This window comes from Buteo buteo, unplaced genomic scaffold (genome assembly GCF_964188355.1).
Source record: "Buteo buteo unplaced genomic scaffold, bButBut1.hap1.1 HAP1_SCAFFOLD_139, whole genome shotgun sequence".
NCBI classification, from domain to species: Eukaryota; Metazoa; Chordata; class Aves; order Accipitriformes; family Accipitridae; genus Buteo; species Buteo buteo.
Window position 1 is genome coordinate 169720 of NW_027439303.1, and position 8281 is coordinate 178000.

Consider the following 8281-nt stretch of genomic DNA (forward strand, 5'->3'; position numbering starts at 1 on the left):
TCCACTTACACGTTTCCAAATCAGCTTCTGATTCTGATGCTGCTTCTATCAGAGCTACTCTGACGTGTGCCAAGACATTTAATAAATTCAAGCTGCTGTTTCCATCCAGCTAAAAAACGTTAACTTACATCCCTCTCCTGTTTCTGAACATCCAGATAGCGAACTGTCACCACAAGCCTCATTCACTAGACGTTTTCTGACAAACTGCTTTGTGACAAAAAGCAACAAGACGATTCAACAGGAGCACAGGCTGTGCGAACTCAGTGCTTGCAAGCAACCTCCTACAGAGCAGAAACTAAGGTGATCCCAAGGAAAGTTAGAGACCTTGCGAAGTGATGCAAGTGCCACAGCAACTCCACCAGCAGAAAACCTCTTGAGCTCCAGCTGGACCTGGGAAGGGATTTCCTAAAGCCTCTTTCCTCCACGGCTACCCCTGCAAGCAGTAGCAGAGCAGCACTGCCAAACAAAACAGCAGGCACAAAGCAAAAATCAGCCTCGATCAATGGCCCTGAGGGATCTGCATCAGAGACTCAAAAGAAGGAATAAGGCAATTCAACTATAAACAGAAACACATCATTGACTACCAAGGCAGAGCAGACAGCGCGGTTTGTACTATCCTAAAGTATTCTAAATGTGAGAGACATGATTTCACCTCAAACCGGGTGAGTGAAAAACACCTAAGGGTGGCACCCCAGCTCTTCTCAAGGGTGGCCAGCCAGAGACCCAAGCTGCTGAAACAACCATCCAGAGAGTGCAGCATGACCACACTGGTGCGCAGCACCTTACGAGATGCACTGCTGGAGGGACAGGGTTTGCTTCCACTGGAGCAGATGCTGCTTTCAACAGCTTTCAACCCAGTGGCACCCCCCAAACCCAAGTCCTTAGGCCTGGTAGCATTGCCCAAATCCCGGAACAAATCCTAAACCCAGATGCACACCGCCCATTTCTCTGTATTCCCACCTGCCCACAGCCATCTGTTGTCTCCAATCTTGTAAATATTTTGGAAAAGCACTCTTTTTTTTTTTCTTTTTTTTTTTTTTTTTAAATACTTGCTTTGCTTTCACTACAGTACAGGCTCAGAGTCCATGACAATGGCTGGTGAAGTCCGTAGCAATACAGAATTGTGTAGGGATGAGTGGGATACGTGCCCGTTAGCCATCCGGTAGTTGTTCACAATTGACTCCAAGTCTTCCGTACCTACCTACCAACCTTCTGATTCATTGGAAATGAGTCAGACTGCACCTGAAGTAACACTGTCTGACCTGGTCAGACATATCAGACCACAAATGGTGGTTTTGAGACAGAAAACGCACACAAACCACCAGAAAAGTAAAAAAAAAACAGCCAGAAGAAACATACACAAACCAAAGGCCCCTATCCAAACCATGAAAAGGCAAACAAGATAAAAAAGGAATCTCAAAAAAAAAAAAAAGACCACCCAAGACACAAGACAAGGCAAAAATAATATAACTCCAAGAACCCAGGGCCAACAAACCCACAGCCAGTCCGTAACAGTAACATGCTTTAATCCTAACTCGCCTAAACTCTGACATCCTGTAATCCTGCCATCCCATAGCCCTAGCATACTGCAATGCTAGCATACCATAACCTGAGCTCATTGTAGCCCTAAGATATCACAAACGAAATACAAACTCCCTGGACATCTCCAACAGAGCCTGCAGGTGGCCCCAGATCTCAGACATCACAACTTTGAAGTGGGAGTGGGACAGAGCCACCAGGACATCACCAGCATCCACCTTCACATCATCCATCCCACTCCAAAAAAGTGCCTGGCTTAAACGCTCCATGGGAGAAAGGCACTCGGAGACGCTGAACCGGCCAACCATGGCCACGGGGCTTCAGCTCATCATTTCTGTGTCAGAGCCAGCAGGCAGATGACCCCGTCCTCCCTGCGAGACCCCTCAGGGCAGCCGTACCCAGCTCCAGGGGGCTAGATACGGCCTCGGCTCTAGGGGGAGATGCTGCCTGGGACCATGATCTCTCACGGGGGCACTGGGAAACCCTCCTCAGGCCTGGATGCCTGAGAAACATCTCTGCACTGCTCTGTATCTCACAAAACCAGGGGCAGAGGAAGGCTGCTTTGCTGGCCTCCGAGAGAACCAGCTCACCTGGGCTCCTCTGTGGCCACCGGGCACCTTTGCTGTCAGGCGGCTCTCAGCGCTGCTCTGCAATTGGCTCTCACCTCCCTGAAGGACGCTCTCCAGCGCACGGTACATCTCCACTGGGTCTCCCTGGGGACAAAGATCAAAAGGGAAGGATGGGGTTTGCTTTGCCCCCATTCCCAGGCTGCCACAAGAGAAACCTGCCACCCCCTAAATCAGCTGTGGCATGTGGACACCACGCGTGAGCTGCAGACGTGGATGGCAGTGGGGCTGTGGGGAGCAGGCAGGCTGTTCTGGGGTGCCCCCAGTGCTGGCAGAAAGCAGAGCTGGAGAGAACAGGGCAGCCAGCAGCTGGCGGTGGAGCCCAGCAGGATGCAGTGCCTGCGGAAATGCCTGGCTCCTTGAGCCTCAGCACCAGGGCTGCAGCACAAAGCTGGCACTGCCTGCAGCTTCGCTGGGAAAAATCAGGCAGGGGTGACCCTGAAAACCCACACATGTACCCAGGCCCGGGATTTGACAACCTCTTCCTTTGCCCATCGCCACCACGGGATCCAGAAAGCAGTGCCACTGGCCCTGGCATGGTCCTGAGCCATCTCCCGATGGGTGAGTCTTTAACCCAGCCTAAAAAGAGGAAAAATTGACCAGAATTCAGCTGTGCTCAAGTTTTTGCAGGCAGCATGTTTTTTTGAGCCACCTGGTGCTGCCGTGCCTGGGGAACACTCCAGAAACAGGGCGGCTGCCTGTACCTGCAGGCAGGCGGTGGAGCGTGTGCAGCAGGAGCGAGTGGTGGTTGGTGCAGCTGTTGAATGGCTTCAGGCTTTAAATGTGTCCAGACTGGGACGCCTGGTTCCTTTTTCCTTGCAGTTTGTATTTAGAGCTTAAATAGTATTCTTTCTAAAAGCAAAAACATCAAGCAAAAAAAAACCAACCCAAAACCAGCTGGGTGAATTTCCCCCTTCCCCCCCCCAGCTGTCCTGTTTTGCCCTTAGTCCTGGCCACTATGCAAGGCAATGCTCATCACCAATATTAGGGCACAGGACTGGGACCAGGACAGGGCTTTGGCAGGCAGCACGTTCCTCGAGGCTCCCGGTAATGCAGTTCCTGGGGAGTGCTCAAGAAACGGGGGCAGTTGCCCAGAATTGCTATTTTTGGTCTCTCCCCATCACGCTCTGTCTGGCTCCCTGCCCCCACTTTTTATTTCCTCCCTCTCGCCACTATTTCCTTCTTTCTCTTTCTTTCTCTGTCTCACTCCCTGTCCGTATTTCCTCATTCCTCTCTCTCCTGCAGCCTGGCTCCTCGTTCCTGCCTGTATCCCCTGCTCAGCTGGCTGGGCCTTCTCTCTTCTCTCTGGGCCTCCGTCCTGCTCCCCATCCCCTTCTGCTCCTCCGCCATCTCCATCCTGGAGACCACGGCTGTTCTGTCCTTCTCCCCCTCCTTGTCCTGATCCGCATCCCTCTGTTTCTCAGGCTCTCGGGGCTGTTTCCTGTCCTTCCCTTGCTCTCTGTCCCTGCCTCTCCCTTTCTTTCTCTCTTCCCTGCCTTTCTCCTCTCACCCTTCCCCTCCGTCCCTCTCTCCTGCTCCCTGTCCCACCTCTGTCCGCCGCTCTGTCCCCCCTTCACCTCCTCTTTCTCTTTCTCTCTTTCTCTTTCTTCTTCTCTTCTCCTCCTCCTCCTCCTCCTCCTCCTCGTCCTCGCCCTCGCCCTCGTCCTCCCCCAGGCAGGCGGCCATGAGGCCTGCGGGGGCCGGGGCCGGGCCGGGGCCGGTGTCCCTGCAGGGTCAGGCAGCAGGAAGGAGCGCCCCGGGGCATGCTGGGAGCTGTAGTCCTGGGGCACGGGGCTGCCGGGGGCCCTGGTGGTTCCCGGGGCATGCTGGGAGCTGTAGTCCTGGGGCACGGGGCTGCCGGGCGGCCATGTTGGTCTCTGCAGTCTCTGCTCCAGCTGCGGCCCGGCTGAGGTGAGGGCTGGGGCTGCCCGTGAGGCGAGCGAGGCCCTTGGGCGGGCGTGGGGGTGTGGGAGCCGGGCCCGGCTGAGGGAAGGAGAGAAGGGGCAGGGTGAGGGGGGTCGCAGTCCTGGGTTTGTGGGTTTCACACAGACTCCCTCTTCAGAAAACACAGCCTCTGTGTGGGTCAGCGGTCCCTGCAGAGCTTTAGTATTTGTAGCCGTTTTTATAAATACACAGCGGGCTCACACGGTGCTGTGCTTCTTGTAAACTGCATCGCTTTTATCCCGGCTACAGTCTGGAGGGAGCAAGTGCCAGCTGATAGATCAAGATGGAGATGAATGCAAGCGATACACTTGCGATGGTGATCCTGCCACGAGGCACGCTGCGTCTTTGTTATAAGTTACGACGAAAATTTGTACGCCAGCCCGGGGATAAACCAATCCAGGTTTATTGTAGCAAGCAACAAGCAGGCAAAACAGCGCTGGGTGGCCGGGGAGTCTCCGCTCCACCAACGGCACACACCTGATGTGGTAACGTGTTTGACAGTTAAACAGTTAAGTGTTACATATGTATGGGAGTTGCAGGTACGCCTATACATATGCATGACCTATTCCCGCTTTGCATTAAAATTAATTCCAAGAGGTATTACAATTAGTTCCGAGAGGTATTACGATTAGTTCCAAGGGGACACTCCCTCAAGTTTATCTATCCAAGCCACGGAATCGGCCTTGGCCGATTTCTGGGACCAGTTCCTTATTTTCTCAGAAAACTGCTCTTGAGGAGCTATATGATAAGGTAATCAAGACTGGCACATCCTGCTTACTTAGCTCAATATCTAGTTTCTGCACTTGTTACTGTGGTTATTACAGTTAAAAGCAGCTTAGTTACTAAGTTGTAGAGATCAATATATTTTAACAATCAACAGGTTTGATGAACAAATTGGTTATGCAAAGTTTATTACAATTCCCCCTTTTTGTTTTTATTATTTTGTTCCTCAAACTGGGCAAGAGCTTCTCGAGCTAGGGAGAGAAGGGGAGTTTCTTTAACAATTTCGTCTTCTTCTTGGTGCTTATAGTGTCTTCTTATCAACATTAGGTGTACAGCTTCCAATCGATTTTTTATCAATCCAGTAATTCTATTCAATATACAAGGTGCAAAGGTTAATATTAACATTATGAGAACTAGGACAAAACTAAAACCCTAAGTTATGTAGACATGGGTCTCTGGGTACGAGTTGACATAAAGATTGATTAAAACTTGGGGCCCCGGTAGCAATTACTTGCCGTAATATCATTTGATCCTCCCACCTATAGAGCGTCCATTTATAACGTTGGTGGGGGTTCCCTTTACCTTGGGTTATCCCTATCAGCATTAGCAACAGTCTTATCATCCAAATGCTTAATCTTAAGTTCGAGAAAAGTGGTGTACCCTTACCCTTGCGACAGGTATTCTGAGGGTGTTGATAATCATTTTGGTTTTTGTTTTTACCCCTGGTGAGAGATGGGAGACTTCGGGGAAGCTCTGAGGACGTTTTGTTTGGGAGTAATAAGTCAAGAGGCTCCGTGAGCCTTCTCTGGAGGTGGTTCATCAACCTTAATCCCCACAGCAGTACGTCTCTGCCTTCTTCTCTGCCTACTCTGTTGCTTAGAGCAGTGAGGTGTACCATCTTCTCGGCAGCAGTCGTATTCTTCAGGGGAACCTCCTTTATATTTGATTCGCTTTGACTTATATGCGTCCCAGTTTTTATCCTTCACTTTCCAAGCTCCCCACCCCACTCTGACCACTGTTCGTCTGCAAGATATTGGCAGTATTTCAGCCTTCGTTGAACATGGCTCGTTGGCGTAAAGACAACACCTCTCAGGGTTTATGCCTTTAGCAAAAATATCCCACCACTCTTTGGAGTCCTTTGTAATTTTCCCGGTTGATACTCCCACACGTAATGCTTGCTCAGTTAATTCCCGTTTGTAATAATAACATTTGTGGCAAATACCACTAGAGGGGAATACCCATAGGAGCAATGTGTCCACCACTTTTCTCTACAGAGTTTACACCTGTAACATACAAAGGGATAACATATACAGTGAGGATCTTTACAAAAGATAGTCTCACTCATCCGCTTTTCTTTGGAACTTAATTTTCAAGCTGTCAGGGTCTCTGGTCGCCTCCCAGTGAGAATTCTGCATTCGTCTTTTGATTCTGCTTGCACGAGTCCATCCTCTTTTGGCAGTCCGGACTGCAGGATCTGTAGTAAGCAGAACAAGAAACGGTCCCTCCCAACAGGGAGTTAGAGATGATTCTTTCCAAGTTTTGATCAATACCTTATCTCCAGGCATAATTTTGTGTATTGCAATATCTAATGGTGGCCTCTGCACTATCAGTCCCTTCTTTATTAGTTCTTGCCGTCTCTTCATGAGTTTAATGATATACTCCTGTAAGAATTTTTCTTCTATCTTTGGGTGTTCAATCGGCATTTCTAGGTCATAGGGCATCCCCTATAACATTTCAAAAGGAGAGATCCCAGTGTTTGCTCTGGGTTGCGTCCTTACATTTAATAGTGCTAATGGTAAACATTTTATCCGGTTCATTTTAGTTTCAATGATTAATTTAGTCAAATGTTTCTTCTACTATAGCTTGTAGGCAAGTAGGCCATCCCCTACTAACTGGATCTAATAATTTGGAAAAATAACCTACAGGTTTCTTTCTTCCAGCCCATTCTTGGGTTAATACCCCAAAGGCTGTTCCTCCTTCTGCATTCACAAACAAATAAAATGGTCGTTTAATATCGGGTAAACTTCATACCGGAGCATTTACAAGGTCAGCTTTGAGGCTTTCTAGACTCTGTTCATCCTTCTGAGTCCGTTTTATTAATCTTACTCCTACTAATTTCTGATACAAAAACTTCACTTTGTTGCTGTAATTTTCAATCCCTTGTCTACAGTACCCTAAAAGTCCTAACAACTGCCTTATCTGTCTCTTGCTTGTTGGTGCCTGGAGGGATAAGATACCATTCACTCGTTCAGGATCTAATTTCTTAGTTCCCTTACTCAGCCAGTGTCCTAAGTATTTTACTTCCTCTTCAGTAAACTGTAATTTAGACTTTGAAACCTTGAACCCCTTCAGGCTTAAAAAGTTCAATAATCTAATGCTCTCATTTCTAACAGTCTCTTGATCTTCCCCAGCTAACAACAGATCATCTACATACTGCACTAAAGTTACCTCTGAGGTTGATTCAAAAGTTTCTAGTACTTGTTCCAGAGCTTGCCCAAACAAATTTGGTGATTCTGTAAATCCTTGTGGAAGTACAGTCCACCTTAATTGTTGTTTCCGGTGGGTTTCTGGATCTTCCCATTCAAAGGCAAAATAATTTCTACATTCCTCCTTCAAAGGGCAAGCCCAGAAGGCATCTTTCAAGTCTATAACACTGTACCACTTCAATTCCGGGGAAAGTTGGCTCAACAACGTATACGGATTAGCTACGACTGGAAACCTGGTAACAGTTCTTTTGTTTACTTCCCTTAAATCTTGAACTAAGCGATAGGAGCCATCTGACTTCTCTATGGGCAGAATGGGGGTATTGTGTGGTGACATGCAAGGTTCTAATAATCCCTGCTGTAACAACCTTTCGATTACAGGCTGTAATCCATGTCTGCCTTCTTGTGCCATGGGATATTGTTTGACTCTAATTGGAATTTCCGGGTTCTTAATAGTGACTTCAAATGGAGCAATGTTTAATCGTCCTACTGACTCTGGAGTGTACCACACTTCGGGGTTAATTTTAGCTTCATCCTCCGTTGTCAAGACACACAATTTTACCGCTATTTCTTTGGTTTTTATTTCCAAATTAATTTCCAATTCAATCATTAAATCTCTTCCCAGTAAATTAGATTCTGCTTCAGGTACCAACAAAAAGGATCCTATTCCAAGTCGAGATGGAGCTTCTATTTTTACTCCCTTTATTAGTGGTACCTGAAACGGTTCCCTTTTTGCTCCTATTACTCGTAATTTCTCCGAGGACAGTGTGCATCTTCGGGGCACTAACTGGACACTAGATCTCTCTGCCCCAGAGTCCACAAGGAACTCTACTTCTTGATGCTGGGGACGTAATTTTAATTTTATCAAGGGCTCTGTTTTCTTAGGGGTCCCCAGCAAATAGATCCCCTGACCCCCCTAATCTTCTTTAAACATTTAGTGGGGGTCTCATCTTTCTTCTGGTGTTC

General features: G+C 48.2%; 1 long non-coding RNA gene across 1 annotated transcript in view; it reads right to left on the reverse strand.

Moving 5' to 3' along the window:
* Positions 1 to 7275, reverse strand: part of LOC142028074 (uncharacterized) — a 144587-nt gene extending 137312 nt beyond the window's left edge. Inside the window, exons 1-2 of the long non-coding RNA XR_012649383.1 lie at positions 6001 to 7275; positions 4446 to 5956 (exon numbers count right to left, since the gene is read on the reverse strand). This is a non-coding gene — a long non-coding RNA (uncharacterized LOC142028074). The remainder of the gene's footprint in view (positions 1 to 4445; positions 5957 to 6000) is intronic.
* Positions 7276 to 8281: the final 1006 nt, after the last annotated feature.